The sequence below is a fragment of the Saccopteryx leptura genome, chromosome 3 (assembly GCF_036850995.1).
Source record: "Saccopteryx leptura isolate mSacLep1 chromosome 3, mSacLep1_pri_phased_curated, whole genome shotgun sequence".
In the NCBI taxonomy this organism is placed as follows: Eukaryota; Metazoa; Chordata; class Mammalia; order Chiroptera; family Emballonuridae; genus Saccopteryx; species Saccopteryx leptura.
Window position 1 is genome coordinate 12076044 of NC_089505.1, and position 13709 is coordinate 12089752.

Here is a 13709-nt window from a genome sequence, read left to right on the forward strand (position 1 = left end):
GTTAAGCCAATGTTTTGAACGTGGTAAAGAGAGTTTTACTAGGTAGTTTTATGGGTGAGTTCTATATAAATTACTTGAACAAAGCTTTCTTTTTTGTTTGGACTATTTCCACTATTATTTCAACTGTGTTATGTGAACTATTTCAAATAGAGTAAGAGAATATAGTAAGCTTTGAAATTCATCCTGATACCAAAACCTCCAAAAGAAAATTATAGAAAATTCCAGTTATGAATAGGGATACAAATCTGAAATTAAATATTAGGAAATTTAGTCCAGAATTACATAGCAATAATGTACTATAACTAAAAAAGATTTATTCCAAGATGGTTCAACACTAGCATTTGCTATTGTTAATTTCATTTAAAACTTTAAAGAAAAACTAACATGATTATAACCTCATAAAGACCATGTATTCTATAAAATTCAGCAGCCCATTCTTTTTTTTTTAAGTGAGAGGAAGGGAGATAGACGTCCACATGCACCCCAACTGGGATCCACCCAGCAAGCCACGCCAGAGGCCAATGCTTGGGCAGAGCTATCCTCAGCGCCCAGGGATGATGCTCAAATGAATCAAGCCACTGGCTACAAGAGAGTAAAAGAAAAGAGAAGAGGAGAGTGAGGGGAGGAAGAACAAATGGTCACTTCTCATGTGTGCCCTGACCTGGGATTGAATCCAGGAAGTCTGCACTCCAGGTCAATGCTCTATCTATTGAGCCAACCAGCCAGGGCCTCAGCAGCATATTCTTAATTTTAAAAAAAAAAGCGAAAGAATATTTTCTAAACAGAATAAAGAATGTTTTCCAGGAACTAACAGCAAATATATTAAAAGTACAATTTTGTGAAATCAGAAATCACGGCAGGAACACCCATTAACCAACAATGGTATTTAACATTGTTTTTGGTGGGCTAGCTAATTTAATAAGATGAAGGAAAAGAAGTCCTATAAATGTATGAAAGTTATAGGAAAGAAATTATTATGATTTGCAGCTAAGATTGTATATCTAGGAAATCTAAAAAAAAATACCTCAAAGTCTATTAGTATCAATGGTATGGTTAATAAGGTGGTATTAAGACACAGGACTCCATGGGTCTTAAGTTTCTGCATGACTTATAAATAGAGGTACAGACAGCTGTTGTTCCAGACTATCTTCTCAAGAAGGAATATACAGCAAACAGTCTTGAAAGACAGAGATTGTATCATTGGAACAGAGAGCACCTTCGTATCCAATAAAACAAAAATAACATTTTTCCAGAGCAAAAGCCAAGCATGTTTGCTTGTTGCTCATTATAAAAATATGGGTTCCCTAAGCTCAGGTTTGCTCCTCTGTGATGCAAAACCACTGCGTGCAGCATTCATCTGGGTCACTCTAGGTCTCCTTTAGGACTTGGGGGAAGGAGGAATGAGGTAAATAGGAAGTTCATGTTGCTTGCTGTGCTGTGAACAATAAAGTCCTTTGTCTCTGACCCAGGAGCTAAATAAAGTTGGACAGACCATCAGTGTCCATAGAGGTGGTGACACCTGCAAGAAACAGGTACCAGGAAACAGTAGCCATCTACAGGGCATCCATTTCTCCCTGTTTCCGAAGTGTTGCAGCAAGCCTCAAATATAGCTCACTGTGTTTACAGAGCAGTGTGTGGAACAGAGAAGCATGGGTCTGATAGAGCATCTCCAAGTAAAAAATGAGCAAGAAGCAAGAACCAATTTATAAAAACCAGGTCCAATACAGGAGACATCAACTTCAGGAAAATGAAAACGTACACCGAAGAAAGGTCGAAGAGCCTCATATTTGAGAGACTATTTTTTTTAAATCAAGTAAAGTGAATTATATTTAACACTTGATCATGAAAAAATTAAATTAAATTGGGCTCAATAATTAAATGATTAGTTGAAGAGAAAAATATAGAGTTAAAAGATTAGTCCAAAAATTAATTCAGAATGACAAATAAAAGGATTAAGAAATTAAAAATTGTAAAGTAAGAGGCAAGGGACAAGGGAGACAGATCTAAAAGTCTTAATCCATATCTCATAAGATTCCTGAAAGAAAATAATAGAAAGTATGAAAGATAAGTAGTCTAAGAAATAATAAGAGAAATTTTCCCCAGCACTGAAGTAAAAAAATAAATCCTCAGATGAAAGTAGCTTGTCTAGTCTAGATAAGAATTAATTTTAACACAGGCACGTGTGCATACACACACACACCCTAGACATATCACCATTGAATTTCAGGTTATTATGAATGAACAGAAAATTCTAAATGCTTTTAGAAAGACAAAAAGGTCAGATTGACAATGTCTTACCATCAATTTGAGGGGAAAAAAATCAACAGTATCATCAAGCTTTTAGAAAAAATAACAGAATCTAGGAATTTATACACTGAATTACTGTGATGAAGAAATTAGTTAATGTATATAAAAATGCTTTATAAACGATGACAAGCTCTACAAGGCATTATGATTAAGTGTTACTTCTTCAAGGTAGCACTTTGACAACTCCATTCAATACCTTGTCTCTAAAGGTGAGAATTTCAGACAGACTAATGAAGGAAATGTTTTTCCATGAAGACGGAAATTCCAGTTGACTCTTCTCAGAGCATACCACATAAGTTTTAACCCACAGTCACCCTACTGCAGAGATAGCCTCTGAATACCAGCACCTGAAGGATCATTGCACAAATAGTGCATTACAAATAATATGTGCAGGTGAGATTTCCATCGAACTAAAGTCTCATCAATTTAAGTTTGCAGAAATCTTTCTAAATGGCATTGAAACTGGCCCTGGCCGGTTGGCTCAGCGGTAGAGCGTCAGCCTGGCATGCGGGGGGACCCGGGTTCCATTCCCGGCCAGGGCACATAGGAGAAGCGCCCATCTGCTTCTCCACCCCCACCCCTCCTTCCTCTCTGTCTCTCTCTTCCCCTCCCGCAGCCAAGGCTCCATTGGAGCAAAGATGGCCCGGGCGCTGGGGATGGCTCCTTGGCCTCTGCCCCAGGCGCTAGAGTGGCTCTGGTCACGGCAGAGCGACGCCCCAGAGGGGCAGAGCATCGCCCCCTGGTGGGCAGAGTGTTGCCCCTGGTGGGCGTGCCGGGTGGATCCCCGTCGGGCGCATGCAGGAGTCTGTCTGACTGTCTCTCCCTGTTTCCAGCTTCAGAAAAATACAGAAAAAAAAAAAATGGCATTGACACTGACTTGAGTTACAAGCCAGCTTTTGCCCCAAAGCCTATTAAAACATAGATCATCATGAATTTCAGGATAGTGCCTGGAAGGACCCAATATGAAATGAGTTACTATTCCCCCTATAGAAATGAAGGAGTAGAACAATCCTTGTTAGACTTTGACATGTATATTAGCATTCTATTGTCATTTTAACAAATTACCTTAAATTCAGGAGCTTAAAATTATACCCATTTATTACCTCAAGGTTCTGTGGTCAGGAGCCCAGGTTGCATGACTGGTTTTTTCACCCCTGGTTTCACCAGGACAAAGCGAAGGTGTTGACTGGCTAGGCTCTTTTTAGGATGCTCTAAGAAAATCTGCTTCCACGCTGACTCAGTTGGTAGGCAGAATCCAGTTCCTTGGGGCTGTAGGACGGAGGGCCCTGCTTCCTTGCTGGCTGTGAATTAGGAGTCATTCTTAGCTGTCAGAGGCCTCCTTCAGCCCTTACACACAACCCACTACCCCTCAGAAGCAAAAACTGTATCTAGTATCCTTCTCATGCTGGCGTTCTCTCTGGTTTTCTCTTCTGCCTTATCTCACTGGCTCATTCTCACATCTGCCTTCCTCCCTCTTCTACTTTTAAAGGTTCATATGACTATACTGGACCCACCTGGAAAATTCAGGATCCTGCTATCTTAAGATCTTCTAACTAATAACCTTAATTCCATCTGCAAAATGTCTTTGAAACACCACCCACTTGGTTAACATTTGATTGAATAGCCAGGAATAGCAATCTTGGGAGGACATCTTCAGAATTCTACCCACTCTGACATGTCTTTAGGTAGTGACCAGAACTTTAAATTTCTACAAAGCATCACAAGTGACTCACTCAGGACTTGTGTTTAATGAATCAGAATTGACCCCAAATCATTCACAATTTTCAAAGATCATTCATTATGAGACAATAATAATAATTTAAATTCCAAAGATGTATAAAAAATTGGTGTGATTAATGATGAAAATTTTCCAAATATTTCTTTATATTTCTATATATGACATTTCTTAAAGATTTCAAATGAACATATGAAGTCATAATTGGTCCCTATGTCTTAAATACTAGTTTATCTCTAAATTCTCCTTCCATTAGTTTTTGTAAGATATAGTTTCTGAGGATTTGATCATATTAGAAATTTTTGTAACACAAATTCAATTATATTTGCAATTCATTTCTAAACAACAAATACCACATAGGGAAGAATGTGGACTCCCCCTTTCCCCACATGGAATTCTCAGTACAGTTTCGAACATGCAGGTTAATCACTAAATAAGGAAATATTTATTTATTTATTTATTTATTTATTTATTTATTTTGTATTTTTCTGAAGCTGGAAATGGGGAGAGACAGTCAAACAGACTCCCGCATGTGCCTGACCAGGATCCACCCGGCACGCCCACTAGGGGCGATGCTCTGCCCACCAGGGGGCGATGCTCTGCCCCTCCGGGGTGTCGCTCTGCCGCGACCAGAGCCACTCTAGCGCCTGGGGCAGAGGCCAAGGAGCCATCCCCAGCGCCCGGGCCATCTTTGCTCCAATGGAGCCTCGGCTGCGGGAGGGGAAGAGAGAGACAGAGAGGAAGGAGGGGGAGGGGGTGGAGAAGCAGATGGGCGCTTCTCCTGTGTGCCCTGGCCCGGAATCGAACCCGGGTCCCCCGCACACCAGGCCGATGCTCTACCGCTGAGCCAACTAGCCAGGGCCAGGAAATATTTATTGATGACCTATGGAGCAAAAAGTATCATTTCTCAACATTTTGGATTATAAATTATATAGAAATAGAGAAATTGTTTCTGCCATAAAAAAGTTATTTTCAGGAGGCAGGAAAATATATGATGAATGTGAATTGTGTGTTCATATACACATCATGAGTGTAAAATGAGTTAAGAAGAGTGTTGGAGAACGTCCTTGTAGGTGGCGAAGAAAAACCATTTACTAGGAAGAAGTTTCTTTGAGTAGGTAAGCCCACAAATGATTCTGAGTCAGCTGAATTCTAGTGCTGCTGACCTAGGACTGCGTTTTGTGCATTGAGGGCTTATTGGAGAGAGGAGAACCATAGAGAAGGAGACAGCCACAGCTGATTTGCAACTCTATGAGCGCTCACGGGAGAAGGAGGCCGTGTGATGGAAAACTCTCAAGGCTATTATGAGCAGACTGAATTTGGTTCAGAAGACAATGGGACCTTCTGAGAGAGTTGGAGAAAACAGAGAGATATAATCAAGGCAGCAGGCCTGAAATAGAGACTAACCACACAGTGCAAAAATAACTTTGAAAAAGCAGGACTCCAAAAGCAAACAAGGAAGAAGATAGAATTATCTAGTAACAATTTGCCAGTGGTAAAGGGATTCTGCTGTGGTGATTGGCGGCAAATGATTTGATGGTTCTCCATGGAAATGCTGAAAGCAAATGGACTCAGAGAGGATGGAATGAGATGGCAGTGTTCGGAAAACGTCGTGATTACCCTGTGGTGTCAGGGATGTTTATTTTGTCTGATGTCCAGTAACTCTTCCCTACTCTGAGCTAAGTTCCATTGGTTCACTCAACAGTTCTAGCATATACAGGGCTTGAGCACTGTATTATTCCCATGCACCATCCATGTTTTCATGATGAAAAGAAAAAATACTTATCATGCATAATTCATACATTTCACATCTAATTCACAGGGAATCAGAGAAGTCTCAAAGTAAGTGACTGCTAAACAGAGACTGAAGATGGATAGCACTGCCTCTTGGAGAAATGGTGTAAGCACATCTGGGTTTTAGAACAATACTCGGTCTAGAGCAGGGGTCGGGAAACTTTTTGGCTGAGAGAGCCATGAACACCACATATTTTAAAATGTAATTCCATGAGAGCCATACAACGACTCGTGTACGTTAAGCATTATCCAATAAAAATTTGGTGTTGTCCCGGAGGACAGCTGTGATTGGCTCCAGCCACCCACAATCATGCATGAGTGGTAGGAAATGAATGGATTGTAATACATGATAATGTTTTATATTTTTAACGTTATTATTCTTTTTATTAAAGATTTGTCTGCGAGCCAGATGCAGCCATCAAAAGAGCCATATCTGGTTCGTGAGCCATAGGTTCCCGAACCCTGGTCTAGAGTCTAGACTGAATGGTGGACAGAGATGAGGATGATGGGATTGGTAACTGGATGACCTACTAAGTAAAATCAAGGAAAAGAGTGATGGTGACATGAACTATGGTAACAGCAGAGAGAATGGGGAGAAGGTATTGAATTGAGAGGTGTTCTGGGGAGAGATTAAATTTAATAGGACTTGACGATTCACTGAAAATGGGGAAACGGTGAAAAAAAAGAGGGGAGACTATCAAGAACATGCCCCAGGTTTCTGGATTGAACTACTGAGGTCAGTTTTGTTGTCAAGAAAGACTGGCAATCAAATAATGAGTTTCAGGAATGTTGAATTTGCGATGCCTGTGATGCGCAAGGGGAGCTGTCTTGATTGGCTCTGGGGTGGGCAGCTGGCGTACAGACGACAATTCCAGAGAGAGTCCCAGAATCTTGAGCGTTGAGACTGACGCCAAAGGAGTGAATGCTATCACATGCATGGTGAGCAAGAAGAGATGGGAACCAGGCAGACTCCCAAGGGGCTAGTATTTCGGTATGCCTTCTCTCGTCCGGGCAAGTGAAGCAACAGGGAAGATCATGGGTGACTCAGAGCACAGGTCGTTGACTTCCTCAGATGGCTTTCCTGGGGTTTCTAGTATATGAAGCCCGAATTAGTTCATGCATTTATTGAACACCTACTTTTGTTCCAGACACCATACGAGGCTCTAGGGAACACGTTCAAAACCTCCCAACTGAAGATGCACTTCCAAAGTGTTGCCCTCGAGATCTGTCTTACAAAGTTCACAGTCAGTCCAGAATCAGCAGTTCTCGTTGGGACTGAGATTCTTCAAGGCCATTCTGAATAATAAGCAGCTGCACTGTGGGTATAAAGTTGCTGTGTACTTCAGGGTGTATTTTGTAGCTAATTTATCAGGAGACGGGATTATTTAAAATTAGCCATTCTATGGGTGATTCTTTGTGGTTGAGGGAACTGATTTGGTCATATTGTTCCCTAAAAAAAAATTATTTTGGCTCTTCCATATTCTGTGGTGCTGAGCTGTGAGTTGTCAGCCAAGTAGTTAACTAGGAATTTTCTTTTTGAGCACCTCTGAATCCTAAGCCTAGGCACCCTACAGTGTACCTGGGAGTGACTGAACTATCACTATCATGGAGGGGATATCAGGTTAATCCACTCATAATTAAATGCCAATTAATTACCCACATATTTCATATAACAAGCCTATGGGCATTGTTGCCCTCAGAGTAGCATCCCAGGGTGCATAGTGTCTTTACAAAACAGGTACAGGTCTAAAACACATTACTCCTCCTCCCAGTAACAGGTTAATACTACCTCTATTTTGCAGATAAGAAAATGGAGACTCAAGAAAAGTGATTGCTAGACCCACCCAGCTAGCATATGGCCGCGTGAGAGCCTGAATCTAGATACTTAGATCTCAAATCAATTATTTTTCTAACTAAGCAAATATTTTGGACACCCAACATATGGCACCCAACGATTTCATTCTCCATAATATCCATATTATTCTAATTTCAGGAATAAATTTCCCCCCCTTCATTTGTGTGTTTCTAATCCTTCTTCCTGGCCTTTTTATTAATCTTTGATGTGGTTTAATTATGTTTGCTTTAAATCACTATTTGAGTATCATAAATAAATTAATAAATAGTCAAGACACATAAATAGATGATAAATTTGAGGCTTGCTGAGTCTCCTGGCAATAACAAAATTTAAATCATATTCAGATGACAAAGAGAAAAAGCAAAATATAGATATGGAACAGAGTTTAACACATTCTCAATAAGGCACTTATTTGTTTCTGCTAATGAAGACAATTCCCCAATTAAAATTAATTTTAATCAAGTAAATAGTTCCCACTGCTTCTGCTTCTGACTCCAAGCCCAGGGGATCCATCCATCTTCCCTCTCTATTCAGAAACATTTGGTGAAAGTATTTGAATGGTCCAGTGAAACTAATTTCAAAAGGGAAGAAGCTAGAAAGGCAGAGGCAAGATAAGACATTGATCCAAATATCAGCACCTGCCTCCACCCATCAATGAAACAAACTGTTTCCACATCCAAAATCACTCTTCTGACCTATAATATGTGTCTTGCTATAAAGCCTTTCTCATTTCACTTGTTTTCACTATCTAAAATTTTACCACTTACAGATTATCAGTATAAGTTAATACCTCTTATTAATAAATGTAAATACTTCTGGGATTCAATCATTCAACAAATATTGATCAAAACCTACTACATGCCAGTGGCTGTGCTAATAACTGGCAATGTAGCAGCAAAAACCCACCAATCAACCAAAAACAAAACAAAACAAAACTAGAAATGCTTTGGGGAAATGGTGCACAATTAGTAAAAATTATTTAAGTTGATTTGCCTTTTCTTTGCTGGCACTCATGTGGAATTATTTTCACTGTGCAATAACACTACTGTATGTAAGGATATTGGTGGTTTGGGAATATGGTTGTCTTACCCTGATTAGAACGGGGTTGATTATCAGTGTACTGCCTCTTAGAGCTGAATTCCACCTTCACCCAACCTGCGCTGTGATGAAGGCCTAGCATTGCCCCTCCACAGTGAGCATGACGGTAGGCTGAGTTAGTAGGAGGCACTCAGGGATATCCTGGTCTGTGTGCCATGTTTGCTGTCGTTGTTGTCATTGTTGCTGCTGTGCGTATGTGTGAGACATCTGGCGCTGCTCTGCCTTTGAGCCTTGAGTCCCTTGGTGACCTCACAGCTCTGGCCTGGTTCCAGTGGCCACCTTCCTACAGTCCTCCCAATGCAAACATCACGTAGTCCTGCAACAGTGCTCAGAGCCCTTGGGATGCCCACCCAGCAGCCCTGGCTCACCTAGGCCCCGAGAGTTACAGCACCCATGATATCCTGACTCCTCCAGAGTTGCTTTTCTGGTTTCCCAGCGACAGCACAGGCTCTGGCTTAGGAAATCCAGCGAACTTTCCCACCAGCCAGTGACTGCAATCAGATCTTTTCCAAAAAGGACTAAAACCCAGCTTGGGGGAGGGACACTTCTTCTGAGTTTGTCCTTCTTAGGTACTCTCCTTCAGTCCTAGGGTACATTTCCGAGTTCTCTTTATACCTGTATAAGTACTCTCTTAGCATAGGTTAATAATGCTTTATATTAAATTCCCACTCTTCAAATTACTGGGTAGTTTCTATCTCCTGACTGGGTGCAGACTGATGCAGAGGGCTTTTGAGACAAGCGACTAGGAGAATGGCTCATGGTAAAAGAAGTGAATAAGAAGATGTCAACAAATCAACGACATCACCGACTGAAGCAGTTTGACCAGAGCCGAGCCCAACCCCAGCAAATCAAACTGAACCCATTACCTTTCTCCTCCTCATCTCTGTTGTCCTCTCCCAAGGGGTCCCTTAATTCTAGGGCTCCAAGAGCTAGAGATTTAAAGAAGGTTGGCTTTGAAATCTAACCCCATTTTGGTGTCAAATTTACTTTGCAAAACCTGCTTCAAGTTCTATACATTCAACTTTTAAGTAAACTAGTTTTGGAGGGTTGGGGAGACATTAACATGTGGAGATTACCCATTACCATGACCACATTTTGAAGTTGGATTTCCATATTACATTCTAAAAAAAAAAATCAAAGCAAAAGAAAATTGATAAGACAGTATGGGCCAGTAGAAGGAACTTCTAGTTCTTGCTTCGCGTCAAGAGTGTTGAACCCTGCTTTCACTGATGACTGTCTGGTGACCTTGACTGAGTGCATTAACCCCTGGGCATCTGTTTTCCTCACCTGTAAAATGGGTTTGCAGTGGGAAGTACATATCATGATGTATGTGAAGCATATCACACACAGTGGGTGCTGCTCAGTAAACATTAGTTGCCTTTCCCCCTTTGTCTGTTTTTCAATGAAATGAATTATTTTCAATAAATTACCCTTCTTCTCCTGGTACCTTCTGAAACACAGAGGCTGCTGGAGGCAGCGTTTCCTCCTTCGCAGGTTTGCCAGGTGAGACCCACGCTTGAGGAGCAGTGAGGGAGAGCTTGGCTCTTGGCTGTGACCTCTGCCTTCGCAGCTGAGCCTGACACCGCCCAGGTTGGTTCTCTGAACGTCTGTCAAAAAGCCGTATCAAAGAGGGCCCTCTTCACACGCCGGGTTCTCGGGCTGATGTTACTTCAGTGCGCCAATCCCAGCATTATACATGCTTTCTTTAACTGTTTTGAGTCTGATACAATTTCCGTTGCGTAGCGGATTATATAAGTAATAAAGAAGTCTTTCCCACTGTGAGATGGCAATGAGAAACTTGTCAGAAATGTTAGTTAAGAAATGCCCAGAGATCTGGCTCGGCGCCCAATTAGGGTGGAAGAAAGATATATATAAAACGCAGTCAGGCTAAAGAATCCTTAATTAGGCAACTGCAAAGGCAAGGATTTTAAAGTTCAAAGGATATGTAGACATCTGTCAGATTCCTTTCCGAGAAGGCAACAGAACTTACTAGTTAGTCAATAGAGAGTGACAGACGTAAATAAAATTGAGAAGGAAACTGTTAACGTAACTGAAGCAAAAAAAAAAAAAAAAAAAAAAAAAGAAGAGTAATAGGATTGTGTATAATTTCTTTTATGTTTAGACTTTGACTTCTCTTTTGCACTGAAGGAAGTTGCTTTCAGTATTTCTTCCTAAAACGGCACACAGATATCAATGTTTAATTGTTATGTTTGCGTTTGAGAAGTTATAAGTAATTGCATTTCTGAATGACAATAGTCCATGACTGATGTGAATTCTTTCAGAAAAGCTGCCTCCTTCAGAACACCCAGGTGCCAAGACAGCTCTGGCATGGCTAAAGTCCCTCCTGGTTCCAAGTCCTCTGTTCAATTTGATTTGACAGGGTTTTGCAGCGTTCTCACGAGTTTTGTCATTTTACAATAAATAGATACATAATAATGACAATAATAAAATTACTACCTCCTGCCTCTCTTTAATCCTTTGAGTAATATGAACATTCGTGTATGTCCTCATGCCTCCTGACCATCCAGAGTACAATCGATTTATTTTAAAAACGTGTAAGGCAACATTTAAAAAAAGCAAATGTATGTTCTTCTTGTAAATTGGTTATCAAACAAACATGATTTTAAGTTAATAAAACTGGAACTGGAACTAATCTCATTTTTTGAAAAATAGACTCACTCCCTGGGGTCAGCGAGCATGAAAACAACTCACTACTCCAAGGGTTAATCACCAAGTTCTATAGTGGCTGCCCTCTCTCCATGCTTGGGTTCAATCCCTCTCCATTAGTAACCACTGAATTATTTTAGATTCTCATCCTCCAGCTCCTAGACCGTTTCTAAGGCCTTCTCTAGCATTTCCTTGCCTCTGTCCCCTCATTGCTGGAGCCATCATACTGATATTTAAATCTATGTCATCCCCGATTTATATTCTGTCAGTGAGTGTCCGTTGCCTAGAGGAGGAAGCTCCATCTCCAACATGCGTCTAAGGCCCTTTGCCCTGTGGCCCGCCCTGTCTGTCTTCCCATTGGCCCCTCCTGCTGTGCTTCCAGATGCTCTCTCTGCCCCCCACGGGGCTGTCCCACCATGCGTGCTTCTGCGTTCTTCCCTGTCTGGGACCACCATATAATTTTGTTTCAAGGCAAGCTAGCAATTGGCGCTGTATCTATCTAATATTAATTTAGAAAAAAGGCTGAAAGCTGGGTGGGGGTAAGAGCCCATCCAAATAACTGTCTAACAGTTAAGCAGACCCATCTCCTGGGAAGCCACTTAGTGACCATCTGTTGTTGCATGAGCATAGCCCTTGGGAGCTCCTCTCCTCTACTCCAATTAGCTTTTCATAGCATTCCTTACAACCACCATCAGTGTTCTCCCTGGGAGGAGTTCTAATAAATACAATTGCTCCAGCTTTTAATTGTCAAGTGATGTTTTAGCACCCTGTATAGAGTGGCACCCTCAAAAGCTGCCCATCTGATCAATCCCCTTATCTACAATGACAAATCCCCATCCATCCTTCAAGATTCAATTAACATACCCCTGTCTCACTCCAACTCTCTACCAGTATTAAACAGACTTTTTAGAAGTAGTTACTATTACCAGTGCCTCATGATTTGTATTCTTAGTGTTTTTCGAATATTATTTCAGTTTTTTTTTCACAACAACTCTACAAGTTATGTGCTATTAGCCATGTCTTATTTATAGGTAGGAGACCTGTCCTGTAGCTAGCAAATGGTAGAGCTAAGATCTGAAGCCCAGCAGCCTGGCTGCAGGGTCCTCGGTCTTAGCCTATCGGCTTAGCTGTATATTTAGTTACTTTTCTACTGTACTGCCAGTATTGTCATTATTTCCATCATAGCTGACATCTAATTATGTATTAAGTGTTTGTTTACAGTTTGATTGTCCTTCTAGATTTTGAGATCCCTTTAAGTAGGGCTCTTACCCATATATACATCTTTAAGAACTTGCTTGGACTCTGTATATAATAGGCATTCTCGAAATAATTGTTAGATCATTAATTAATCAACTAGTAATCATAAGCAAAGCCTGTGTCTGAATCTCCATGTTAAAAATCCAAGGAACTACCCAACATATACTAAGGGACTTATATTTCACACGGGGTAATTGAGAAGACTTATAATTTGGTAACTTGTGTGCTCAAAATCAAAACAAATGGCTAAATTATGCTTGCTAACATTAAATTCAATTACCAAGTTGCATGGGCACTAACAGGATATTTTCAGAAGCCACTTTTATAACGCAGCCTATAAAAGCATATTAGCAAAGAAATAATTTTGGTGTCATCAATCTGATGAAAAAAGGCAAGATGACTTTCTGATAATCACTTCTAAAAGAATCGCTACAACACAAGAATAATTAAGGCCAACCAGGGAGAGAAAAACCTTCAGATTCAAAATGTGAAGACGTGTCAGAGGGTGTGAAACAATTGTTATAATTTTTCTCGTTTGTAAATTCATTTTATGCCTCCGGGTGCAATATAAATTATTTACCAAAATTAGCTGTAATCACTTACAGAAACAAATACATGCAGATTCACACATAAACCTGTATAGTTGCTTTATTTGCATGTAAACTGTGCTAATATCTAATTAGAAAGGTAACCATAGAGTAAACAATGCTTAATGTTATAAAAAAAAAAAAGTTCCTACTCCCTCCCTTCTTCTGATTTAAGGAAGAGATTAGGAGAAAGCCGGCGGCGGCGGCACAATATTTTTTATTTGAAAACATCTTCAGAAACCATGTTTCAACATAGAATTATGTATGACTTCTTTTAGTCTCTAATTCTCTGCATTAATTATCATTCAGGCTTCTGAAATCTACTAGAAATGTTATTTTAGACTTGAAAGATCGCTCTGCGGGAAGTCTGAAGACAGGCAGAGACACTCTCTCCTGAGGCTAAGACCTT